Source organism: Homarus americanus, unplaced genomic scaffold (genome assembly GCF_018991925.1).
Source record: "Homarus americanus isolate GMGI-L3 unplaced genomic scaffold, GMGI_Hamer_2.0 scaffold22069, whole genome shotgun sequence".
Classification (NCBI taxonomy): Eukaryota; Metazoa; Arthropoda; class Malacostraca; order Decapoda; family Nephropidae; genus Homarus; species Homarus americanus.
In genome coordinates, this window is record NW_024736328.1 from 928,716 (window position 1) to 956,499 (window position 27,784).

Genomic DNA, 27,784 nt, shown 5'->3' on the forward strand with positions numbered 1-27,784 from the left:
GTATGTCTTCCTTTACCATCAATATAAAAGTCCCGAGCCAAGTTTTAATGGGAGGATAATTGAGTTTTTGTAGCATATGATCTCATTGTGTGTCTTGTCTCCGTCCCTAATAAGAAAAAACGCACCGCTCACTTTCTTAACAGCTTAACTATACTGTCATCTGGACCTCACAGTGGGTTATAAACTCTCTCTCTCTCTCTCTCTCTCTCTCTCTCTCTCTCTCTCTTCTTTAACACTTACATTTCTCCTTCCTCTTTTTTGTATCTTTCTCTTTTATTGTTTTCTTTTGCTTTATCTTCTTTCCCTTTTTCATATTTCCTCGCCGATTATTATCCTCCTTTTTCTCTTTTATTTGTCTTCTTCTCCTTTTTATTCTTCTTCTCTTGTTTTCTCTCTGTTTTATCTCTTCTTTTCTTCCCCTCTCATCTTTTTCCCTTCCTATTTTCTTCCTCATCTTCTCTTTCTTCCTGTCATGTGTTGTGTTTTCCCTGCTCTTATTTTTCCTCGTCTTTCTTCTTTTCTCTCCCTTTCTTCACATTTTCTCCCTCTTTCTTCCTTTGTCCCTTCTCTTCATCTTTTGACACCTCTCACTCGGGCAGGTGTTAGAGGCGCAGCTTCGTGTGTGTGTGTGTTTCATGGACTACTGCTCGTGCCAACACACACACACACACACACACACACACACACACACACACACACACACACACACACACACACACACATACATACACACACCTCTTTAAAACTCAACTATCATAACCTCGTTGGATTCTATGATGATTTACCCTTTAATATCGTGTTCCTGGGTTTGTAATGATCATCGGTGTCATTAAAAACTTCACTAGTTATGTAATGATTGTTAATTATTGCACATTATTGGGTTTATAATGTTCTGTATGGAGAATAAAAATACTATTGGGGGAATTTTTTTTTAACTAGGTTCGATAAATTTTGTTTGCTGTGAATGTCATGTTACTTGTTACTGATACTGTTCCTTTTGTTATTATTATTGTGAGTTGTCGATGCTGTTATAAATGTTTACGTTTCTGTTACTGGTACTTCCATTGCAGCTTCTTTTTTGCTACTGTGTAATTGTTTTTTTATGTCACTGCTACTGTTCCTGTTACTGGTACTACCGCTATTGTTTCTACTGTCATTATCCCTACTACTGTTACTGCTCTCCTCATGCAATTTCCCTCTGCTTTTTTTTACCCGTCTGTTATATATCATATTAAACGAGAAAATAAAAAATAACATATTTAAGCACAATAAAAATTCAAAGGTTATATTATCCGTAAACTATTTCCGATCTCCTGTATAAATTATCACAACACCTCAATAATGTAGAGTAAACAACCATTGGGTGGGTCACTGGGGGTGGGTAGAGTAAACAACCAACATCTTAGAGTCACAACAACCAATGGGTGGGTCAGTGGGTAGAGTAAACAACCAGGTCAATGGGGGTGGGTAGAGTAAACAACCAATGGGTGGGTCAGTGGGGTGGGTAGAGTAAACAACCATTGGGTGGGTCAGTAGAGTAAACAACCATTGGGTGGGTCAGTGGGGGTGGGTAGAGTAAACAACCAATGGGTGGGTCGTGGGTGGGTCAGTGGGTGGGTAGGATTGGGTAGGAGAGTAAACAACCAATGGGTGGGTCAAGCCAATGGGTGGGTCAGTGGGGGTGGGTAGAGTAAACAACCAATGGGTGGGTCAGTGGGGTGGGTAGAGTAAACAACCATTGGGTGGGTCAGTGGGATTTGGTTGGGTCAGTCTGTTTACTCTCAGCTGTTGTGGTCTCGACGGTTTATTGACAACATGAAAAATTAGTCCCAGTGAATATGTAAAGGTTGGGTTTTAAATTCAATGGCTGGAATTTTTCACTTTCTCCAAATTGTATCAGCTTCCATTTTTCAGTCTTCCTGCAGTGATGTGTGTGTGTGTGTGTGTGTGTGTGTGTGTGTGTGTGTGTGTGTGTGTGTGTGTGTTTAAGTTTATGACCGTGTGTGTACCTATCTAGAGAGACAGGCAGACAGACAGACAGACAAACATAGATAAACACATACCCGATCCTCCTCCTCCTCAGAAGAAGAAGAAGAAAAAACACAAAAGAAAATATTTTAAAAGATAAACTCGAGACTTCTCAGGACTTCACGCCACAGGGGCAGGAAATTCGTTGGTCAGGGAGGAGCAATAAGAAACAGGCTCAGTCGAGTATACAATTCGGATTCTTGAAGATTTAAGAGTCTTTGTGAGGCTGGTGAGTTATTTCTTGTTAGTGGTGAATGTCAGTGTGTGAGGGAGAGGTAGCCAGAGGAACCAACTGACTGTGGTAAATATATTGTGGTTTTAAAGTTAATTTCTAAGGTTTTAAATCGAGGAATTCTGATATCAACATGAACAGTGTTGATATTCTTGAGGTTAACAGAACATTAATTAATATAATTTAAGTGATTACAAAATTTTCTATTCATAAAATAATATGTTTAATAGGAAAATATTATACATAAGGAGACATTAACTTCAACACGATAATATAATTAACCGACAGTGAACATACCGAAGCTTGGCTACAGTATGAAGGCCAACCCTCCATTATACACCATTAACCCCATTACCACTGCTAATGTCACTGTATATTTCACCGTTTTACCATTACACAGTATCATTAATTACCTTATAGATAACTGAACCCGTTATCAAATTTAATTACATGTAAATTACCAGTTCCGCTTCAATCACATTCCCATCCCGGGAGCTGGTTCATCAATATGCGTCGGGGACCATAGCACCAAGACCAGTGATGTGTAATAACTTGTGAGGACCTCTTGGAATATGTGACTTTATGAGACTGATACTTCTCGGGGAGTGTTAGTGTTGTGCTTTAACTTATACTGAGTAATAATGTGCCTTATACATAATAGTGTGCCTTATACTTAATAGTGTCCCTTATCTCTGTGATTGACCACTTGTTGGGGGAGTATTAGTGTTGTGTTTTACCTTATACTGAGTAATAATGTGCCTTATACATAATAGTGTGCCTTATACATAATAGTGTCCCTTATCTCTGTGATTGACCACTTGTTGGGGGAGTATTAGTGTTGTGTTTTACCTTATACTGAGTAATAGTGTGCCTGATACCTAAAACTGACATATGTTTGGGATTGTTAGTATTATATCCTCCCTTATACTGAGTAATAGTGTGCCTTATACCTGACACAAACACCAAACTACACTCACAAACTCGCGAGTAATTTAATATTCTCTCCTCACTGCATCTCCTGTACATTTCGGATAATTTACTTCCCCCATTAAATCTTCGCATCTTAAGTGTTCCATTTACATAATTTTCTCGTTTTACTCCTGAAGAAATTTAATGTAGATGATGGAGCCTCTGTGAGTCTACTTCATAAAATCCCAACCTTGAGTGTGGAATTTCACTTGTGTTTATGACCGTCAAAACAACTACGGCCTCTGTAGAATACCATAATCTGTCAGTCTGTCTTACGGAAGTAGTTACCTGCCCTTGATACATCTCCTGTCTCTACCGCCCTATAATTCACTCCTCGGCTGCGTTGGTAAGGTAATGAAGGTCATCTGTTTGGTGGTCTCTGGCCCTCCACACGTCCATTATTGATCTTCCTCACACATAGACAAGAAGAGTCATGGTATAGGCAAGAGGTGTTGAGCGAGTTGGTTTGTATATTTAGTAGCGCCTGTGTTAGGTCTAGCGGAGGATCAAGATTAGTTTGTGAATAGAAATGACGATTATTTTGGTCACTCTCTCTCTCTCTCTCTCTCTCTCTCTCTCTCTCTCTCTCTCTCTCTCTCTCTCTCTCTCTCTCTCTCTTCCACAGTCTAGCTGCAATGATCATTCTCAGTCCAATTTGTTCTCCACATAATTAGGTCTTTTATTTCTTATTCTGGTTCTTCTTGTTTGTTTCTCTATGTTTTCTTTGTTTATTTTTCATCAAACTAAGATACACTTTAATACATGTTTAGAGTGGTTCTATATTTACTCTATCGTCTTTAGTGAGTAATTAACACAGTCGTCGTCAGAGGGAAAATAAATCAAATTCCCGAATGGCGTTTATAAAGTCAGTTCTTTCCCTACACTTAACAGCCTCATAAGACGTGTTGAACAAGCACTCTGTCTTTGTGGGTCCTGCAGTCATCCTTGCATTCATTATTTGACGTCTTATGAAATTTCTGAATCACTTGGCATTCCTCCTCCTCTTCTTCTTCCTCCTCCTCCTCACCCTCCCCTTCCTCCTTCTCTTCCTCCTTCTCTCCACTTTTCCCCGCCAAGGAACTCAAATTCCCCAGACTTGATGATGAAGGTTTGAAGAGCCGCCCGGGGATGACAAAGAACTCGGGTCTCCCCAGTGTCAACCTCACAATACACTCTCTGCCTCCCACTGGTGACACAGCTAAAACAACACGATGAATAACCAAGAATAATGCTTTAAACTTCCCTTCCGGTATTGTGACGAGAAGATTCGCTAATATGTGACAAGACCTCGAGTTTGTGATGAGTTTTCTCGGAGTTTTCATCTTATATATTTGTTTCTTATGGGTTGATTAACTTTTATTACGTCATCGTTAAGGGAATATTATCAGTCATGAAAATAGTTATAAGAATGTTTTATATTATTTGGTCTGTGTTTTAATTTGTCTACATTATTTCAAGTATACAATTAAAACGAAATATATGCCATAAACAATGATACTAATAATATAATCATGATGACATTAATAGCAGTAATTATAATAATGATAATGATAAAAACAAATCACACTAATATTTATATTTTTCTTTCAGCAAACAACTGTGTATCGGTCCAGACCTCATGAGTGAGACGGGAGGTAAAGGACTACTAGACTCGCTCGCCTTCCTCGCCCCGGCACTGAGCCATTGAGCCTTACCATGATATACAACTGAAGACTTTTAGTGAAGAATTAATCACTTCTGGTACCTATTTCATCACAGTCATCATGTAAGGTAAATTTATAATATTTTAATAATATTAGTGTGTATAATAAGATAATTACTGTTTGACGTATTCTATATAGGTTTTGTAATAAATAGATCAAATTCTGGTAATGGATAACGTATTTCAAAATGTGTGAATGGGTTTATATAGCTTGGTGGTCGTCTGTAGCATTATTTAAGTCTCGCCATTCTTTATCCGGTTACGGCTTTCAAGAGGATCAATCCACAGTGGTGAATATACGTGTGTGTGTGTGTGTGTGTGTGTGTGTGTGTGTGTGTGTGTGTGTGTGTGATATATAATAACTCTTACGTCTCCATACTCAAGGTTCACTCAGTCATGTTACATATAGTTGAAGTCCTCTGTTAAAAGTTGAATTAACAAAGTATTTGTTTCCATAGAATTGACATGAAACCTCCAGTAAAATTCGCTTTGTTAATTAACTTCAATATGAATCCCTTTGATATATTTAGCAGTGTTATTAAGTACGTATGTTATATATTCTAGCAACACATTTGATATTTACACCAAGGAAAATTTTTATTAAAGTTTTCAGTCCCATGACGAGACTAGAGTCGGGAATATCGGCAATATGACTACAATACTTTTAACGAGGTGCTACTGGTGCACGTGTCTACTAGTACTGAGAGTAATCCATCGAACACAAAACCACTTATAGCCTTAAAACCAGATACTCACCGTTCAGTGGTCAGTATTGTATCAGTTTTCATTGTGGCCAGCAGGTGGTAGGTGGGTCCCTGGAATAGACAGATGTGAGGACTTGCTTTATCATGACTACAATATATGAACATCTGTCATCTTATGGTCACTTGTGTTATCGGTCTCCAAGAGTTACTAATGTATTATACAACTGTAGTTACATGTCTCCAAGAGTACTATTGTATTATTGAATTGTATTATGTCTTTGCGTCTCTGTTATATGTCTTCAGTACGAGAGAATCAATAATATTTTTGTAACAGCGATGAAACTACAGTCACAACCATAACATATACCTGTGAAACATACAAGAACAAACAATGGAATAATTTCTACTTAATTCTGATACCATAGTTAATTCTTATGTTTACATGCAGGTGGGAGAGTTAGTAGTGAAGTTTATAACATAGTGTTTACGATGGTAGATATGTTTATGAATCTTTTATAAACCAAGAATAGGAGAAATAAACCTACAAAGAGACAGACACACATGCTCACCCAGGAATATAAAATGGAAAGTTCAGCTTCTCCATTTTTTTTTATCTCGCTAATCCTTGACGCTGGAGATTAACAGACTGTTCAGAGTTTAGAATCCTTTATCTATACATCATAAAGGTAAACGAACACAGGTTATGTGCGCGTGTACTCTTTTGTCACTTCCCTTCACTGGGTGCGTCCCTGGATACAGAGAGAGAGAGAGAGTGAGAGAGAGAGAGAGAGAGTTATATACACCAGTACACGTTAACTTAGTCACCTGGATGGAAATAATAAACACCACCTTGTCAGGGAAGAGTTAAATTCTCGTTTCCTGAGAATACGAGAGTTCCGGAAAGCCGTTCTCCATATTTGGCGATGATCACCCGCACTTAAGACCCGCAGCGGATGTTACTGACACACTTACAAGAACATAAACGCTGCCAAACTGTCTTTAGAGGAGAAAAGTTGGAGGAAGAGTGTGTGAGTGTGTGTGCGCGTGTGTGTGTGTGTGTGTGTGTGTGTGTTCTATTTATACCCGTATATGTGCGTAGTATCTTCAGATATATATAGTATGTGTATATAAAAGCATTAACATAATAATAACACATATCAGTACTCTTTCTTCTCCCACTTTTACCTGTCCACTACTCACCTGTAAATCATAGTGTTACCTGCTCACCTGTAAATCATAGTGTTACGTGCTCACCTGTAAATCATAGTGTTACCTGCTCACCTGTAAATCATAGCGTTACCTGCTCACCTGTAAATCATAGTGTTACCTGCTCACCTGTAAATCATAGTGTTACCTGCTCACCTGTCAATCATAGCGTTACCTGCTCACCTGTAAATCATAGTGTTACCTGCTCACCTGTAAATCATAGTGTTACCTGCTCACCTGTAAATCATAGTGTTACCTGCTCACCTGTAAATCATAGTGTTACCTGTCCACCACTAACCCTATAAATCAAAGTGTTAATAGACTCAGGAATTCAGAAATAGGTGTTGCAACACTCGAAGCATTTGTCTGGGATTCATGTTAGTATACGTTTCCTCTCAGGCCCAATTGTAATAAATCTTGTGGACCCAGGAGTTCATTTATCTTCATCATTCCCCTTACGATCTATCCTGAGTATCAAGAGTAAAATATAAATGTCAGTAGAGCGAAGGTTTATGAATGACAACACTGAAAAATGATCTGTCTTAAGTCGTAATTAAACAAAATTTATGGGAATAGCTGTCGAGTATATTTATAGTGATGTGTGATGCATTTCCGAAAATACATTAAGTATTAAGTAGATTTTACACTCCTACTGAATAACGTTATTGAAAACTAACTATGAAACTCACGATACCTAGAATTATGCATGACACGGGGAGTTAATGTAAGAATCTCATCAACAACACCAAACCTCAGAATATTGTGTCACCTGATTGTTGATGTTTGTCGCGTATGTTGGCCCCCCCTCGCTCGCTGACTGGAGACGAACGGGGACAGAATTTATCTCACATTGGTAATATTGGTTGTAAAAATCATCCAAGTTGTTGATACCAGTCACAAGGTTAAGAAATGTTTTAGGGTTATTAGCCCTGTTGTTTGTCTGTTTGTTGCTGAGAGAGAGAGAGAAGGGAGGAGAAGAGATATGATAGAGAGGAAGAAAGGAGAGAGAGAGAAAGCGAATGGTAGGAGTAGTGACAGACAGATAGAGAAGACACTGGACCACCCATCAAACTATAGCTAGAGTATCCACAGTGGCAGTACTCACCACTCAGACACATAAAGAGAGTTACATCTAAAACACAAATTACCTCAATGGATGAATCACATTAACTCCCTAAAAGGCCTCAGCGACGGGACACAGATTTCATTAAGACTCTGAAAGGTTTTAAAATTAAGCTGCTACAGTAGCTAATGTTTATCTCCTTCCCATAAATGTATCTTTAAAATCGTGTTTATAAACTACGAGTTTTATTCTTCATTATAACGTAATTAATTATATTACGTCTGTAGGCAATGAATTTGATTTCTTAGCTTCTGAAAATCGGGAAGTAGCAACATGCATAGTTGAGAAGGTCTTAGTAGCGCCATTAGCGTAAGTGAAGGGAACTACTGGTGCTGGTGTGGAATACTAAGTGGTTGTCTGAGAGAGAGAGAGAGAGAGAGGCGAATATGACGGGTGTGCGTGTTTCATGACCAACTGACTTAACATGCATAGGAACACAGTCAGAGAGATGACCACTGTATGCGTCAACTGACCTACCTACCATGTATAGGAATATAAAATCACTGGAGGGAATATTGTGCCGCCATCAATCACCTATGTGTAAATACAGCTCTAATAATAATGATCTCAATAATGTTCCACTGTGTGTAGTACGAGCTCCAAATATTTCCCTGGCAGACGAGACCACAGAGAAAGCTTACTAATTTTTTGTCATATTTCAATAAAATAAAAGATCCAGGGAATATTTTTTACTTTCAATTTAAAGTTAATAGTCCAATTGAGTGTACAAACGTAATGGTCTGTTATGTAATACAGGGATAGTTTTTGTTGTTGTTGTTGTTATTATTGTTATACGGGTCGTTAGTGCATGTGTGAGGGGTGAAGGGTGAGAAGTGAGGAGTGAGGGGTGAAGGGTGAGGGGTGAGGGGTGAGGGGTGAGGAGTGAGGGGTGAAGGGTGAGGGTGAGGTGAGGTGGTGAGGGTGAAGGTGGTGAGAAGGTGAGTGAGGTGAGGGGTGAAGGGTGAAGGGTGAGAAGTGAGGAGTGAGGGGTGAAGGGTGAGAAGTGAGGGGTGAGGGGTGAGGGGTGAGGAGTGAGGAGTGATGGTTGAGGGGTGATGGGTGAGGGATGAGGGGTGAGGCAGTCGTACTCACAAGTAATGGTCCTTCAAAATACATTATACTCCCCTAAACATTTTCTTACCAGCAGTTTTCTTTAATACTTTTAATAATCAATATAGTTTGTGTTCGTAATATATGATAAATATAAATAATGGTAAATTAAAGGTTAGATAAAAGTTATTAAGGGTAATTAACACACACCTGTCAATTATCTTCACCTGCATCACAGACTCTGACTAATCCACTCAACTCATTAGATCGATCCACACCGAGGCTTCCACTTGCCCGCCACTTAACCTAATGAGCCGCCACTTTAACTTTGGAATTATTTCTTGTTGACGTCATCATAACATTTTTATATTTATCTTTTTTACTAAAGGCGATGAAAATTAATGTTGAAATATTATTCACGAAAGATGTATTTAATTGATACTAGAATTGTATACGAGTATCTATCTGAATCATCACAAGAATTATCATTAAAACAACATTTTGTTTATTCTTCAACGAGGAAAATAATCCTAGATATTGACTTCATGCTAAGCTTAATTCTTACGATGTTAACAAATTATTAACTTTTGGAACAATTTGAAGGGAAGGTTAACAACAATAAACAGTTCTCTTGTCTGCTCCTTAGTGTTTCTCTTATGAGTTTCGCCACACTGTCCAACACACCTGCTGTATTATAGTGAGCTCCAAGACTAGAGTGGTGGTGGTGGTGGTGGGGAGTGGTGGTGGTGGTGGTGGTGGTGGTGGTGGTGGTGGTGGTGTGATGGTGATGGTGGTGGTGGTGGTGATGGTGATGGCGGTGGTGGTGGTGGTGGTAAAGGCTGTCTCACAATGATGAACTAAAAGTCAAGTAAAGAGTTAAATGTCATCTGACTGCTATAAGCTATTGTTGGACAGTCAAAATTAGATTTCAACCTTGAACCCAGAGACTTAGTGAATAATGTGTGTGTGTATGTGTGTGTGTGTGTGTGTGTGTGTGTGTGTGTGTCCCTTGCTCACAACAATAAACTCCGGTACAACACGAGAGAGAGAGAGAGAAAGAGAGAGAGAGAGAGAGAGAGAGAGAGGTGCCAAGCCAGACAGTGTAGTGGTCACCGCCTCCCTCCACCATCAGTGTACACAACAGCATCACCATCTACCAGTGCTAGAAGTGACGGAAAAATTACAATGTTTATAGAACCAATAATTCTCAAGAGTCTCACACCAACATGACAACTACACCCATACACACTTGAACTAACACTATGAACGGTGGATTATGTTATTCAACTTGTTACAACTTGTTAAAATACCACAGGGGAAGAACTACCCTGGATCTGGTCACATATTCCCTGTAAATCAATTAAATATTCAGTGAAAAATAACAGAACATTGGGTGAAATATTTTCGAGGGTAAATTTTTTCCCATGTTGTTAGATAATCAAGAATTCGAGGCATGATTTCCCTGTGACTTTTATCCAATACAATTTATAGATCAGTGTGTGTGTGTGTGTGTGTGTGTGTGTCGCGTTAAAAGTTCATGTTAAGAACGTTTGGAAATGTGGTTCTTGTATAAAATCTCTATGAAATATGCGAATTGATTCAATCGTTTGCCAAATTAACTGTTTGTCATATGTTTGCGTTGAGAAAAAGTCTTAATAGTTCACAAATAACATAAAAATCTCTCTTTCTCTCTCTCTTTCTTACAAACAAAACAACTGCTATCACTGTTTTTGTTTCCATTGAGAGAAAAATATTTATGCTCCATTGTAGTGTCATAATGTTTCATTAAACTCTGTCAACAAGAATTTCATAGTTGAGTTACCCCATTAAGTCATTTTTTTTTTGCTACCGTGTCCAAATTGTGAGGTGATGCTTGATGTGTGTGTGTGTGTGTGTGTGTGTGTGTGTGTGTGTGTGTGTGTCGGGGGTGTTACCAGGTGTTTGTCTGTACGTGAGTGTGTCTGTTGGCCTTCATGTTTTGTGAGTTTACATTCCTTGTGTGTGTGTGTGTGTGTGTGTGTGTGTGTGTGTGTGTGTGTGTGTGTGTGTGTGTGTGTGTGTGTGTAAATTTATACGAGAAAGTGTTTATTTTTATGGTTATGTATTTATGTGTTTGTGTATGTCTGTGAATATGTGTGTTTTAGCGAGTGGGTGTTTGTTTGTGTGTGTATGTGTGTGTGTGTGTGGGGGGGGGCTATATTCATGTGCACTTGATTGAAAAAGATAAATATTATGCTTCATTGTAAGTACTAACCTAACCTAACCAAAATAATACACTCATCCAAAGACTTAATCCAACTTCCCAGGTACTCTATATACACTGTGGGAGCCTACGGAACACAACAAGAACATTCCACAAGTAAAAAAAAACACAAAAAAAATAGGCTATTTACACCTGGCCGTTCAAACACAACACCACAGCTATCAAGATCTACTCTTTGTAAACACTGCCACGCCGACCCAGGTGCCTCCTCCACACACACCTGACGAGACTCACCTGGGGGATGAAACACCTGGTAAAGAAGTGGGATATTGACGAGTGTTATGATATATATTTTACTTACATGTGCATTGTTCTATTCAAGCTTATGGTATATAAAAAAAAAGTCAAATCCCAGGTGAGCCTAACGTAACCTAGCCTAACCTAATCTAACCTAATCCACACCTGCAGTTAAATATTGTACCTTGTGTCGAGGGCTGGGAATCACATTGAACCCTTGATAGATAGAATAACTGTGTAATAAAAGACTCAGGAGCTGAATAGAACAAAAGACCACAGGGAACAATAAATTATGTAAGATACCAGTCTCATGTTAAAGGTCATGTCCAATTGGTTAGTTACAGGTCTTGGGTGATTAATAATTCCATACTTGAACTAACACACCGCAAGTCTCCTTAAAGATACAATGATGCTAAAATAAAATGGAGATGATTTTTCGAGTTAATATTTGAATAAAAATCGTAATCTACTAAAAATTTGGGGTAGAATTTTTCTTCGATTTCTATTTATTTTATTAACTGTTGGCAATTATTTACATTCAATCATTCGTGACCTACATCCCCCCCCTCTCTCTCTCTCTCTCTCACTAACCCACACACTCCAAGAGCAGATATAAGTATTCTTAAAAAATACCAATCACTTTTGCTTCAGCTGTTAATTGCTCTCGTAAATATTTCTGAACTACACATGCCTTATAGAGTCTGCCATGAAATTTGCATGAAAAACTAAATGCAATTGACTTAAACGAATAATTTCCTTTAGTCCGTTGATTGGTTTGACAAAAATGAAAATAGCTCGAAGCTGAGTTAAGTGAGTTAGCTTCTCACAGGAGCACCAGTCAGTAAATGCTGTTGAAGTACCTCTACTGAAACCTTTTTCTAGTCTCAGTGATCATTACGGAAAGCCTTTATTGCTTATGTGTTATATTTTTATGATGATAATGTCCTTGACTGGTCGAGTAGTATGTGTTCTGGGTAAAATACTTTCTAATGTACTTAATACAGAGTTGGAAAAAGATCGGTTTGTCTTTATCACCAGGAAATAATTATTCCCTCTGGCTAAATCACCCATCAACAGCTTCCCTCGTCCACCCAACGACTCACACACACACACACACACACACACACACACACACATACACTCTTATCAAACACAAAGAGAAGTCACCAATCAAAGGAAAAACTGATGGGGAAAAAAATTTGAGGGATGTTTCGTCTGTGATGAATTCCAAGAAACACGACGTCAAACGAGAAATAAAATCGTGGAAAATCTTTACTTCTTTTTTTAAATGTGTTAAATATATTTTTCAAAGGAGATGAGGAAGAACTTCGAATACGTGTGTGTGTGTGTGTGTGTGTGTGTGTGTGTGTGTGTGTGTGTGTGTGTGTGTGTGTGTGTGTGTGTGTGTGTGTGTACTAACAACACTGATAATCCCCCTCCACCATCACTAAGTAGAGATAAATCACCAAAACAAACATTATCAGAAAAATAATGGAAACTGGACGAGAGGCTTTCCTGGTGTGAGTAAATCCGAGTGACCCAGATGATCAAGAGACACATTTATGAAGCTATAACTCTCAGGTAGACGATTCATCTCCACTACACGTGCCCGCTGCATCACAGGTGTGGGAGGGGGGGGGGGGTATACATGGCCTCAATGCTAATTCACTGCATACATAACTTATTCATGAAGAGCAAGACACAGAGGCCATTACTAGAGTGAGCTACAAGGGAAAGGGAGCGAGGCGGAACAAAGGAGTTTACTGGGGTGGGTTCTGTTAGGTAGTGTAGTGGAGGTAAAGTAGAGTTAGAGTTCTCTTACGTGATTTCCGGGACTACTCTCTCTCTCTCTCTCTCTCTCTCTCTCTCTCTCTCTCTCTGTCTCTCTCTCTCCTGTCAAAAATGATGAGTACTAAAACCTACTAAATATTATATGGTGTGATGACGTATGACACTGAGAAACTGAACTCCTGTTACCCTGGGAATCTTTCTGCTATGAGATGTGACCTTGGTGATGTATGGAGGTGTGGTTGTATCTAGATGTGGTCTTGAAAGGTCATAACATAACGAGCTGTCACCCTATGGAACCATGAATACTTGAAGGAGATGTGGCTTTTGAGGGTAGTAGGTCGAGAGAATATGTGTCGCCTTTGAATGTAATGTGATCCTGTAGACATGTGGTTCCTATACGTGTCTTCATTGAGGTGTGACCCCCGACATATAATATCTCGGAATATTCTCGCCCCTAAAAAGATGTAGGTTTAAAGGTATATGGTGTTTTAGTGTCACTACCATCGTCTTGTAGATGTAAATAAACAAAGATGGTCGCTTCTTTAGTCTCTTTGCTCACATTAGCCTCATTATCATCACTTACCCGACCCTTCCTGCTACTCAAATGTCCTCAGAGATAAACATGTTTTTCCAAAGTACTAAACCATTTTAATTTGCATATGAAGGCAGGAACTCTATAAGAAATTCAGTAGCTCTTTTCTCGTTCTTTTTAGTTTTGTTTGTGCACTGAAGTAAAACTCGAGGGAGACTAGAATACTGTGATATTTACATAATCAACTTTACTGGGCACTCGAGTACTTTGCGAGGCTGCTGTGTGTCTTAGAAGGCCGAGGGAGAAAGAGGGCGAGAGACAAAGCACCCACCAGAAGGGAAGATATTCGTGATTATACTCCAGGTTATTTTGTTTTTTTCGAGTCAAAATGTGTGAACTACCAGAGACAAGCCACAATACATTCATCATACTACACATGTTAAGTCTATAACCTGACCTAACGTGACATAACCTAACCTAACCAAACCTAACCTAACCTAACCTAACCTAACCTAACCTAACCTAACCAAACCTAACCTAACCCTATTTATTGGTATGACTTCTCGTTTCCCTCACCTATACCCTCTACTAACACCCTCACTACCTCATTTTTTCCAGACTCACCCTCCAACTCCCCTCTCTTCCATTATTCGCCCCCTCTATATTTTTTCTATTTTCTCTCACTCACCCTTACTTCACTCGTCTCTCTTCCCTCGCTTATCCATAACTTCCTTCCTTCGTTCTTTCTTTCTTTTTATTCCTTTATACTTTCACTCCCATCAATCTATCCTCTTTATTCTTCTCTTCTCTTATTCCTCCCTCCAACTCTTCCTCCTACACCATACAACACAGTCGTCTTAGAGTCATAACACACTCGTCAGCAGACCAACTCGGGCAGGACGTATGAAAGGGATATTTATTTTAGATGGTTGCTCCTCCCACCACCATACCACACGCTGGCCTAGGCTGGTGTTACATAAGGTTGGGTCAATGATGCTTGCTGATAACCACCGTTGGCGCGCCTAGTATAGTAAACATATACTGTACACGAGTGGCATCAGACACTGCACTCCACCACCTTCATTCCCTCATCTTTAAAGTTAGGAACCCATTCACAGCTTAGTTGGGGGTAGACTTGTGGGGAGGGGGGGTACCCTGTATTCGAAGCTATGACCCTTAAGACTGAAGGTGACCGCTGTATCCACAACACCACCGTATTGTAAGAGAAGAGTATAATCATTTTACTACCAACATATTTTTCGTCCTTATAAATGTTTGTCAATTTCTCATCAACAATTGCCAGCTTCTCATTACCGAGGGACAATGCCATTCACCTGAGGAGGACGTGGCGGCTTTGTAACGTTCCCATGGCTTCTTGTTGTGTGCCCTGGGGATACACCAACGAGATATTGTGAGGGAAAACAAAGCTTTATGTTTACAGACTTATGAGTGAAGAAACAAAGATCTTTTTAACGAACATTTCTTTTGTACAGCGTCCATTCTGTGTTCTCCAGCTGTACGGAGACCTATACAGCGTCTACTTTATTCTCCAGCTGCACGGAAATTTAGAGCAGCTGTTTTCTACTGGGCTACCTGACCTTTTCATATACTCCCACACTCCTCCTGTCATTCATTCATCTTACCTGTTTATACTCTTGAGTGTTAAACCTTAAATCACTCTCACATGTATGTATGTATGTATGTATGTATGTATGTATGTATGTATGTATGTATGTATGTATGTATGTATGTATGTATGTATGTATGTATGTATGTATGTAATGTATGTTATGTATGTATGTATGTAATGTATGTTATGTATGTATGTATGTATGTATGTATGTATGTAATGTATGTATGTATGTATGTATGTATGTATGTAAGGCAAGAATACCAACCACTATGCGTATGTGACCCTCATTATGTGTCATCATACTCAGATCATTATATATATTATACCATACCATATATCTCCACTACCTTTACTATGTCTGATGCTGTGTTATATTTATCAGATTTATATAATGTCTATGTTATATATTATTGTTTTTGTTGAATGTTTTTGTTTTTAGTTTCCTTCTAGAATGATATTTATCCTGTGTTTGTTTTTGTTGTTTTTGTTTTGTTTTCAGTTTGTTGGTTTTTGTCTGTCAAACTATGATGGTTGTTGGAAATTTTTAATCTCCTTTTCTCTTTATTCTTCTTCCTTCCTTTGTTTTGGTAATTCATATTTCATTGTTGTTGTAATTCCTGAACTTAATTTCCTGTTTCGTGTTTGGGTAAAAGGATATATATTTGTGTGTGTGTGTGTGTGTGTGTGTGTGTGTGTGTGTGTGTGTGTGTGTGTGTGTGGAGAATATGGCTCATAAACATTTTCATGGCTTCTTATTTAACCTCAAAACGAATCATTAAAAGGTGGTTAATAATGAATACTAATAACCAACACACATATTGATTTCTAAACAATAATTTATCCTTATTTATCGTTATTTACTTACCACTATGTGTGATAACTTCTACTTGTGAGTTGTTTACTTACCATCTTGTGTTGTAATATCCGGTAACATTATCCACTAAACTCGCCGTGAATTTGCATATTTTCAGGGATTATTAGGTAATTTCTTTGTCTTACTCTCTTTCACCATTAAGTTTTGGAAATCCTTTCAACATCATAACTTTTCCCCAGTTTCAAACTTTGACGTATATGTGGCTTTACAGCGTAATTCGTTACCTCGACAACAAAGAGATTGAACTTATGAACATTACTGCAGTGTTACCAGTGTTAGGGAGGAGCCTTAACCTGGGGGCTGGAGCCTTAACCGGGGGTGGAGCCTTAATCATGACTTTGGTTCTTCCTCGAGAACTTTGCTCCTGCACCTCTCTGCTGTCACAAACTGACTCATGTCTTCATCATCCTTTCTCACATTTCAGTTGTTTTTTTTACCTCTCTCCCTATCTCTCTCTCCCTCTCCCTCTCCACATGTCAACGCCCAAGGGTGTTCCTCGAGGCTCTGACAACAAAGGCAACACGAGTGTGCCAGCCTTCCTTTGTTTTGAGAACTGGGACAACATCATTACTTTTACAGACAGAAAACAAAACAAGTTACGTTCATTATCTTACCGTCAGAGAAGTCACCTGTGAGTCCAGTCAGAATTAAGAATTATCAGAATCGGTGGAAAGTTCTTCAAACTACCTGATTTGGCCTCCACTGATGATCTTAGAGTATGAGCTTCACTATCACTGTCCCTGATAACCCTTGAGCCTCACCTGTGACACTCTTCTTCACCATCTCCATCCATGTCACCTCCTCTACTCCCTCATATTCCTTATTCTTTACACCGATTCATCATTTCTCACTCTATCCTTTTCTCTCTTGCGAGTCTTTATTGTCTTCCTTAACCTCCCTCGTTAAGTTTCCTCTCCTTAATTATCTCTTTCCTCCTTCTTCTTTCTCTAAATTTCCTCATTACCCTATTGTCTCAGTCATAAATTTCAATTCTCTCGTTACCTGTTTCATAATCTTTAATCATCCACCTTACCCTCATGACTACAAATCTTACAGACCTTTACACTGGAAGCCGTGATCTATGTATCCTCAGGTAAACACAAATCTACTTTCATTATATACGATCATCTCACCTGGGTATGTGTACTGGCTGTGACGAGAGGACATAAATGATACCTTTATCCTCTGAAATACCTGAAGTAACTTGTATGTTTTGGTTTGGATCGGTAATATAATTGTGATAAGAATAAAGTACAGTTAATTCCAATACTGTTTTCTTCGTTGGCTGGAGACAAATTGTTCGATATGTTATGTTTTCCCCTGAAGGCTGGACAAGACGAAAGATGGAACTGTTTACATTTCAGAAGAAGTTGGTAGACGTCGCTTCTCTTTCGTCGTGTTCTCCTGTCGTGTTAGCAGCTCTGTTGGGAGGTTTCCAAGACGAGGCATCCCAGTCACTGTTGTCTTCTATACCAACCTGTGACAAGAAACAAATTATCAAGTCTCAGTTGTTATATTACACGTTTTCAAGGTTCTCTTTGGATAGTCTACGAAGTATTTCTTTTGACTCCACCTAAGCTGCCTTTCTGAGAGCGGACCATTGAGGAACCACTTGAAAACACGTGCACAGTGCAGGCTTTTGATGTGTCAGGTCAAAGCAGTGTTGCGCTGGCCGTCAATGGCTCAAAAATCACGGTGCTGGTACTGTCAAGGAGGGTGACACTGTCGCCTCCTTCATCATTATGTTACCTGAAGAATGACAGCAAAAATATATTGATGAATACGTTTGAAGATTTTTCTGATACGACAAAATTTATCCATATTTTTTTCCCATCTGGTGAAACTTTCTTACTTTTTCTAACACAAAGTCATGGTTTTGAGAGGAAGTTATTACATTATATCATGATGTACTAACGTTGCTCATCACTCGTTCCCAGTAACAGGATAGATGTTGGTAATTAAGGCAGTAATATTATACGTTTGTAATACGTCTAAAGTGTTTCATGATGTTTTATTACGTTTATGTTTTGTGTTTTAAGATACAGTATTTTTTTTTTAGGTTCCAGGTTTTGTATATATGCCCCGTAGACGATGATCACACTCACCACCACCACCACACACCATCACCACCACACACTCCCACCACCACCACACCATCACCACCCACCACACACCATCACCACCACACTCCACCACCACCACCACACACCATCCACCACCACACACTCACCACCACCACCACACCATCACCCACCACACCTCCACCACCACCACCACACCATCCCACCCACCACACTCACCACCACCACACACCATCACACACACACACTCCCACCACCACCACACACCATCACCACCCTCCCACCCACCACCACACCACCATCCACCACCACACACTCACCACCACCACACACACACCTCCCCACACACACACTCCCACCACCCACACACCACACCATCACCCACCACACACTCCCCACCCCCACACATCTCACCACACACACCATCACCACCCCTCCCACCACCACCACACCATCACCACCACACACTCCCACCACCACCACCACACCATCACCACTCACCACCACACACCACACACCATCCACCACCACCTCCCACCACCACCACTACCACCACACAGACACTCACCACCACCACCACACACTCCTCATACGCACCACACACTGCTCACACTCACCACACACACACACACCACTACACACTCACCACCACCACCACACAGACACTCACCACCACCACACACTACTCACACTCACAAGTTCATTATTGACGGCAACAGATGGTGACCTGCGACAAGACACACGAACCTTTTATTACCGTGGCGGCCTTAACAAACCCCTTCAGTATATCGTCCCAGAAGACGTCATTAATTAGTGTATAACACTAAGATCCTCCCGGCCAGAGTCAAGATGTCCTCTGTTACTGTCAGTATATTGAGAGAGAGAGAGAGAGAGAGTCACGTTCATTATTCTCATTCGTGCTTGACATCCGTGTACTGGTAGCCTGGGTGAGGGCATGTGTCACCCTCCTCCTACCAACACTCCCGTCTAACTACACCTTCTTCCACCTGTATCCTAACACCTCCAGTACACCGACACAAGATTCTCTGATTACTAGTGATATTCGTTTCTTAAAGTACATATAAAACTTATTTCTACTTACAGTACTAAAACTATCTCTTCTGAAGCATTTTTTTTTCTCGTTTAATAAGACAGTAATGTCAATAAACCAGACTCAGAGTACATCCACTATGCCAGTAGAGGGCACAAGGTGTACAAGATCTTCCCAGAGTGCAAGGTCGACATTCGTCAATCCAAGCGGCGGCCCTTCAAGCCTTCCTCCTAAAGTCTGAAGAATTTGCATTTCCATGGTGGGGAAAATGTGGAGGAGGAGCGCTCTGAAATTTCCTCAAAACGTGAAGGAGTGGATGTGAGGTAGTGATCCAATAAGCGGGGGTCTGTCCTGTGAGTTAGGGTCCCCTTAGGTCTGTCTTGTGAGTTAGGGTCCCCTTAGGTCTGGGGTGCACGACCTAAGTGACGGTATTAAAACCAGGGAGACAGACATCTTTCATATAACGAACGTCTTGAAATTTCACTCATCTTGTGAGAGTACGTGGCGGATTGACGATTTCGAGCGCATCGTTTTTTGCCCCATACTGAAGCGTGTGAAGCGTTTGATCTATAGACGTAATGTAGAAAATTATAGTTGGTTCTAAGACACCACCGCCCGCCAGAAACTTCCGCCCGTATGTTTAAATATCCCGCAGCTTACGATGGCCATCGGGTAACTATACATATATCTGTAATAAAAAAATAGCCACCACGACCACTAGCCATATTTATCTACCAGCAATATACGTGACTTACAACTACCGGGTCACAGAAGAAAAAACTAAAGAGGGTATTTAGTAAAGGCTCAGTGACGCTCAGGGTCAGTTAACGTCTCTGGTCACATTATGAGGATATTAATGTGTTGCTCTAAGACGCCGGGAGATTTTTTAGAATGCCCACGAGGGGGCTAGTTTATTGGGCACCCCCTTACATCCTGTGCAAGGTGAAGCGCAGAAGCGTTTACAGCGCCCATCTGGGAAGCATGCGTAGTTCACGCTTACCTTTATGACTCATGCATTAAGGAAGTGAAAGCCTGAAGGGTCATGGGTTTTGTCAGCAAGTTACATAAAGTGAGAGAATGATGAGTGTGTGAGGGAAAACTCCCCGTACAATTTATCTGTTTATGGGAAAGTGTGGCAGGTCCCTAATAATATCAAGTGTCAGGCCTCTCTCTAGGAGGAGGGATATCTGGTCAGGGAGGGAAGAGGAGTTGGTAACGGCTGGGGACCTGTAGGAGGAGGTCATAGGGCAAGTGAGGATGTAGTGAGAGAGGGTGTGAGAGTCGGGTTGACCACAAAGTTTACAAACAGTGTGGCCAGGCTCAGGGTTCCCAATGTACTAGGCGTGGCGAAGTACAGTGGGGGTGGAAGTGAAATGGTGTGGTAGGACAGGTACAGTAGGGGTGGAGGGAGGCACATAGGCATTGACAATATTGAGGGACATACCTTTTAGCGTGATTGTGATGGCGTGTGCGTCGGTATGCCGGTGGGGTACGGGTAGCCGGGGGTGGTGGCCTCAGGTCCAATAGGTAGCTCAGGTGGAGACAGCACAGACACAGTAGCGGGCGCGGCTTGCGGTGGGTGGTGGACAGGTTGAGGCACCACGTGTCGTGAGGCTGAGGCAGGACTTCGCTCGGGGGCAGCAGAACACACCAGGGCAGGCCCGGTAGGCGCTACACCAGTAGTGAAGGCCGCCGGCGGTGGATTAGGGCGTGAGCAGGGGGGGGGGGCTCACAGGGGGACTACCAGCTTGTGTCAAACCAAAAGAAAGGAGTGACTGGGTGGCAACAGAGGGCAAGAGTAGGTGGGAGATGGTGGTACAGAGTGTAACGAAGAGTTTTTCAATACCCGGTTGGTGAATTCTTGGAAGAGGGATACGATCTGTGAGAGAGCGTGAGAGGCGGCTGTTGACCTTATAACCGCGATATTAGGGGATAAATTATGTGATGGGAATAATGTCTCCCAGAACCCTTTACTCCGCCTCGTTCCCTACCATAGGAAAAAAGCATGTTTAGAGTAGCTTATCTATATGTATGCGTACTGTTTTTTGCCAGTCTTTATGTCTTCAGAGTAACGAACCTTATTGCTGTTGGTCTGCCTAAACACCTCCTGACTCCCTTATTACGTGGGTCTTACACAAACCTCTAACGCCTTAACTCGGCGGACCTACAACACGATGTATTATCAGTTGTGGTTTTTCCTCAGTTTTCTGGCCAACTCTTTCATCACACACACACGACGAGTGATTGACGGGTAACGATTACTAAATAACTGGTCTCAGGGCACAGTGGTTTCTTATGATCAGTGAGTGATGTGTGCTTAAGCGTGACGAGGGCGACACACACACACACACACACACACACACTTTGTTCGTGACAGTGGCCAATTTTCGTTCTTATGTGTCGAGTAGCTTTACCAATGGTAGAATGTGAGTGAGTTTGTATCGTAATTTCTGTATTTTTTCGTTATAATATCGTTTAACCACAGCATGATCCGGTTTACCCTTCATAATGGCGTCCTGTTTCCTACCTGTCGACCGTTGCCTGATGGAATATATTTTGCACGAACCTACAAACTCTTTGCAGTTCCTCACCACTACACCCTCACCCCTCACCACACACCCTCACCCCTCACCACACACCCTCACCCCTCACCACACACCCTCACCCCTCACCACCCTCACCCCTCACCCTACACCCTCACCCCTCACCACACACCCCAACCTCCCACCCTACACCTGACACTCACCACTACACCCTGACACTCCACCACACACCTCACCTCACCCACACCCTCACCCCTCAACACACACACCCTCACCCTCACCTACACCTCACCCCTCACCCACACACCCTGGCCTCACCTACACCCCTCACCCCTCACCCACACACCCCTGACCCCTCAGCACACCCCCCACACACCCCTGACCCTCACACACACCTGGCCCCTCACACACCCTCACCCCTCACCACACACCCTCACCCCTCACCACACACCCCTGACCTCCACCACCACCCTGGCACTTTCACCACACACCTGACCCCTCACCACACCCCTCACCCCTCCCCACACCCTCACCCCTCCACCACACACCCCTCACCCCTCACCACACACCCTCACCCCTCACCTCTCGTCCATCTTACAAACTTTAACTCAACTATCCCACAACTTATCACCTCCCGCTTCCCCATCAACTGTGGTATGTGTCTCATTATAAACAAACTTCAATTTACTTTAATCTCATCTTAAAATTCTGAGAGTAAATACAGACTAACACCTGTAGTCATCATCTATAGCACCTGTAGTATTAGGGGAGGGAGGCGGGAGGGAGGCGAGGAGGGAGGCGAGGAGGGAGTGATGGATTAATCCCACTTCTCTCTCTTCTTACAGGTTTATCTCCCAAGGTCCCGAGCACGTTAATTGCCGTCTCTCTCTCTCTCTCCTCTCCTCTCTCTCTCTCTCTCTCTCTCTCTCTCTCCTCCTAAAATATTTATGTAAGAAGGATGGAGAATAAAGATGGAGAAGGAGGGAGTCAAATAAATGGGGTATGAAAAAATATATATATAAGAAACTATAGGATTTTAGGAAAGGAAGGAAGGAAGGAAGGAAGGAAGGAAGGAAGGAAGGAAGGAAGGAAAAAGAAAGATAAATTAAAGAAGCCAGCTTGGTAAACGAAGCGTATTAGATGGAAAGACAGAATACAAAGAGAAGATATAAATGGAAGATACGATAACATGACAGTGATGAAAGGTGGATTTGAGAGGTAAGACATTGGGACCGAGTGAGGTGGAACAAAACAGGAGGAGATCAAAGTGTAGTTGTCAGCACCGTCCATCATCACTGACAACTTCAGGTTAAGAGAACGTATTTATCAATGACTCAAAACTCCTTCCTATCAGAGTTAAATGTTATGTTTTATTTCATTGTCGATAACTGAGATAACTGGAAACACATGAAGATTAGTCTCCCAGGTTATTTCACTTTATGATTAACCATCGTAATCCTAACTTAACCTAACCAACGTAATGTAACCTAACCTTACCTAGCCTAACCTAACCTAACCTAACCTAACCTAACCTAACCTAACCAACGTAATGTAACCTAACCTTACCTAGCCTAACCTAACCTAACCTAACCTAACCTAACCTAACCTAACATATCTTAATGCTAACTTAACCTAATAAAACACACAGAGTTCAATACATGTTATGATCACGTTGGAAAACATACCATTAGCTACTAGGTGGGTCACGTCACCAACCGTCAAGTACCTTTTATGACAAGGCTGTATGTCATGTCATCTGATCAAGGGTATAACATAAATATTATCAGACATGAATGTTCGTGATGTTGGATACCTATGAATTTGAAGGCATTACTCCCATAGGTATAGTCATGGGTAAAGACAAAGACCAGTCTTCCTATTACCTGCAAGACTTACTAGAGAAAATACCAGCAGTTTAAGTCACGCTACAGAACAATAGAAAAAGATTACGTGTCGCACTGTCCTTGATAACTGGCTTAGATGATTCACTATATTAGCACAGATTATAAGTTACGTGTCTTTAAACGGTGTAAAAGGATCGTCGGTACTGTTGATGGCTCCTGGATGTAGAGAGTTCGTGTACTACTATATCACCTTAGGCTAGACGAAGCTCAAAGCAAATATGAACGAAGACTTATGGGATTATAATACTCCAGCCTTCATTTACTGATAAGAGTGGTGTGTTTTCTTTATGTTTCAGTCTCACATAATAATTAAAAGATTAAAATTGTGCATGAGAAGTGACAGCATCATGGACCATAAACAATATCTCATGCGGCGACCAAACATTTATCTAGGTAGGAAGATAAATATTCAAATACGGTATAAGACACAGTTCCACAGAGGCTATGTGGTATGAGGTTCATTTCACATCCCCCCCCCTCCCCCCAAACACACACATACACGTTCACATCACACACACACACACACACACACACGTTCACATCCCACACATACACACACGTTCACATCCCACACCCACACCAGCCACGGTAAGATATATATTGTAATCTTTATAATACAAATTTAACAGCATAAAAGCACAGGTGTCTGCCATGTGATGCTGTGTGTGGCAGTGAAGTGTGAAAAACCAGGTGACACTCTCTTACCTAATAGTAACAAGGTGTGTGTGTGTGTTGTCAGTGTTCATTTAGGCTACAGCTGTTCACACACACCATCCTGTTGCAGTCTTTATCCTACATTACATCCTTCTCCTCCTCCCTGTTAACACTGTCTTCCACCTCCCTGTTATTCCCTCTTTATTACATCCTCCCTATTACACACTATTATCTTCATCCTTCTTATTACACCATTTTCAAGACGCTACACTTTTCCCTGTAATGTAACCGCTGTATCGTTACTGAGAGAGAGAGAGAGAGAGAGAGAGAGAGAGAGAGAGAGGATATAAACAACCTCCCAGCGTAATCATGAAATGTAGCGTGGAAAAATCTTGACAGTAATCACAAAATATGGGTCATGAGCCGCGTGGGGCAGGAGTCATGAGGTCACTCTGGCTTGATGCTCTGTTTTCCGTGTGTGTGTGTGTGTGTGTGTGTGTGTGTGTGTGTGTTTACATTATAATTTCATCATCCCTAAAATCATTTCCTCCATCATTCATTATTTATCCCAGGTGTTTCTTTGTGTATGGGAATGAAAAATAGATTAGATCATTATTCATTTTATTCATTTAAAGTATATCGTATAAAATAACCTATTATCATTTGTGTATCTTATCAAAACAACTACTGTATATAGAACTCAAGTTACCTTCCCTCACCCTCCCTCCCTCACCTCCTCTCAAACGCTCATTGGTCGACACATGACCAAGGGACGGAGGATAATGTTAAGCCACAAACATTCCTTACTCTACACTGTGAACTTAACCCATGTTGTCTTTTGTCATTGTGATGTCATTCGTGTAAACATTCGAGTCAGCAATATTATCTTCTTATGTGAGTGAGTTGTGTTTCAAGGCTTATATAAACTATTAAATGAATTGTATACTTTGGTAAATGAAGAGACATTGAGACATTTCTTTGTTATATATTACAGAACAACAACCGCATTCGACTGCCTGTGTGCTGGGGTGAGAGTGTTCCGCCTCTCACCAACCTCCACGGCAGACTGACTCAACGAGGCTTTGACGGGAGGAACACTACGACTCACCAAACTCCATCATCAGACTGAGCAGACTTCTCAACCAACTTCTTAGCCCCCCCCCACCCCCACCCCCCTCCCACACTCACGCCCACTCAGTATAACGTCACGTGCCCACTCCGGACATCAACTGAAGCCAGGACTATCTTGTAACCCTCTCCGTCCTGAGGTCATCAAACAGATTATTACACATCATTGGTAATCTCTTTTACCTTCCTATTGATGAATTAAGATACCTAACCCAACCCAACCCAACCCAACCCAACCTAACCTAACCCAACCCCCCCAAAATATCCTTAAGTCATACGGGCCAACGGGCTGGAAGTAATGTTAGAGACGAAAGATTGTATTTTTTTAGTGTTTTTTTTTGTCCCCCAAGTCATGTTTCCTTTACATAACAGATGAGGAGGTATTTCAATTTCCACCTTTATTCAAACATCTGTACTAAAACTCACTCGTCCTGAAAAATTATGGCGGTGGATGAGAGACACTGAAACGCCACTGGCCAATCTGGGGGTGAAAGAGACCACTGGATTGAACATGTGACGTGGTTATGTAAGATGATATAATACTGACGTGGTTGTAAGGTGATATAATACTGACGTGGTTATGTAAGGTGATATAATACTGACGTGGTTATGGAAGATGATATAATACTGACGTGGTTATGTAAGATGATATAATACTGACGTGGTTATGTAAGGTGATATAATACTGACGTGATTATGTAAGGTGATATAATACTGACGTGGTTATGTAAGGTGATATAATACTGACGTGGTTATGTAAGGTGATATAATACTGACGTGGTTATGTAAGGTGATATAATACTGACGTGGTTATGTAAGGTGATTTTAAACTACATAAAAAATTCGTAATATATATACCTGGTAATGTACAGAATTTGGAGGTAGTTGAGGTAATTTTGTTATTGTAGTGATAATTAATCCACCTTTTGGAGAGGAGCGTCACCGTCTCCTCCTGTCTCCGTCCTCCGTCACCGTCTCCTCCTGCGTCACCGTCTCCGTCCTCCACCTCTACAGCATCATGATATATATTACACATTACCATGATGACTACTTTAGTGTTGCTCTGGGGGGGAGATGAATGATGCTGTCATCTACATTTCATGCAAGTATTATGATTTTTGTTTCCCGTTCTGACTATGCAACCTAGATTTGATTCGGTTATATATGTATATTACAAAAGAACAAACGAGGAACTGAAGTGTGAGAGGATAAATGAAAGAGAGAGAGAGAGAGAGAGAGAGAGAGAGAGAATGAATGAATAAAAACACATACGAAAATATGTTAATTTCTGCTCGACACATCAAAATTATAGTATTTTACAGACGCTTACTCCCAAAAAAATATTTGAAACAACAATGAAAATAAACGGAAAAAAAATAATCCCGAATTAATCTGTGAAAGTTGAAGTCTTAACGCCAATAAGACCATTTTTTTCGAACAGGTACAATAAGGCGAGTCATTATGTTACTGGGATGTGATCGAGCAAGTCCATATCTCTCTCTTACAAATCACATAAACACTGATACAATAACTTCTACTCGTTACTACACGCACTACATTAACATTTCCTCCGCAACACTAACTACTGCTTATAAAATCAACATACCAGCATCATATGGAGCTATTCTGAGCCTTGAGTCCGCTGGGTCAATACTGCTGGTGGTGTTGTCTTGAGGAGGTGATGGTACGTGTTGGTCTCCCTCAGTGTAACATATTAGTCCTCACACCTGGGACGTGATGCGTGGTCACGTCTCTGTCTGGGGATAAAGACATCTTGTGTGTGCATAGTGAGTAGATCCTGTGTGTGTTTGGTTATGGTGGTGGGGGAGACGTGTGTGTGTGTGTGTGTGTGTGTGTGTGTCTGTGTGTTTGTGTCTGTGTGTCCGTCTGTGTGTGTGTGTGTGTGTGTGTGTCTGTGTGTCCGTCTGTGTGTGTGTGTGTGTGTGTCCGTCCTTAATTTTGCCAGACATAAAATGAAAGGGAAATATAATGCCTGTTTTATGTGCCATTAAAAAAAGTATATATCCTAAAATGATAATTGCTTGCCAAAATATTAGTCTCGGTGGACAGTGTTTTATA

General features: G+C 41.0%; 1 long non-coding RNA gene across 1 annotated transcript in view; it reads left to right on the top strand.

Annotated features, from left to right (window-relative positions):
* The window catches only part of LOC121872137, a 39,697-nt gene extending 12,146 nt beyond the window's left edge, over window positions 1-27,551 (top strand). The window contains exons 3-4 of the long non-coding RNA XR_006090043.1: window positions 4,820-4,999; window positions 25,572-27,551. This is a non-coding gene — a long non-coding RNA (uncharacterized LOC121872137). The remainder of the gene's footprint in view (window positions 1-4,819; window positions 5,000-25,571) is intronic.
* Window positions 27,552-27,784: the final 233 nt, after the last annotated feature.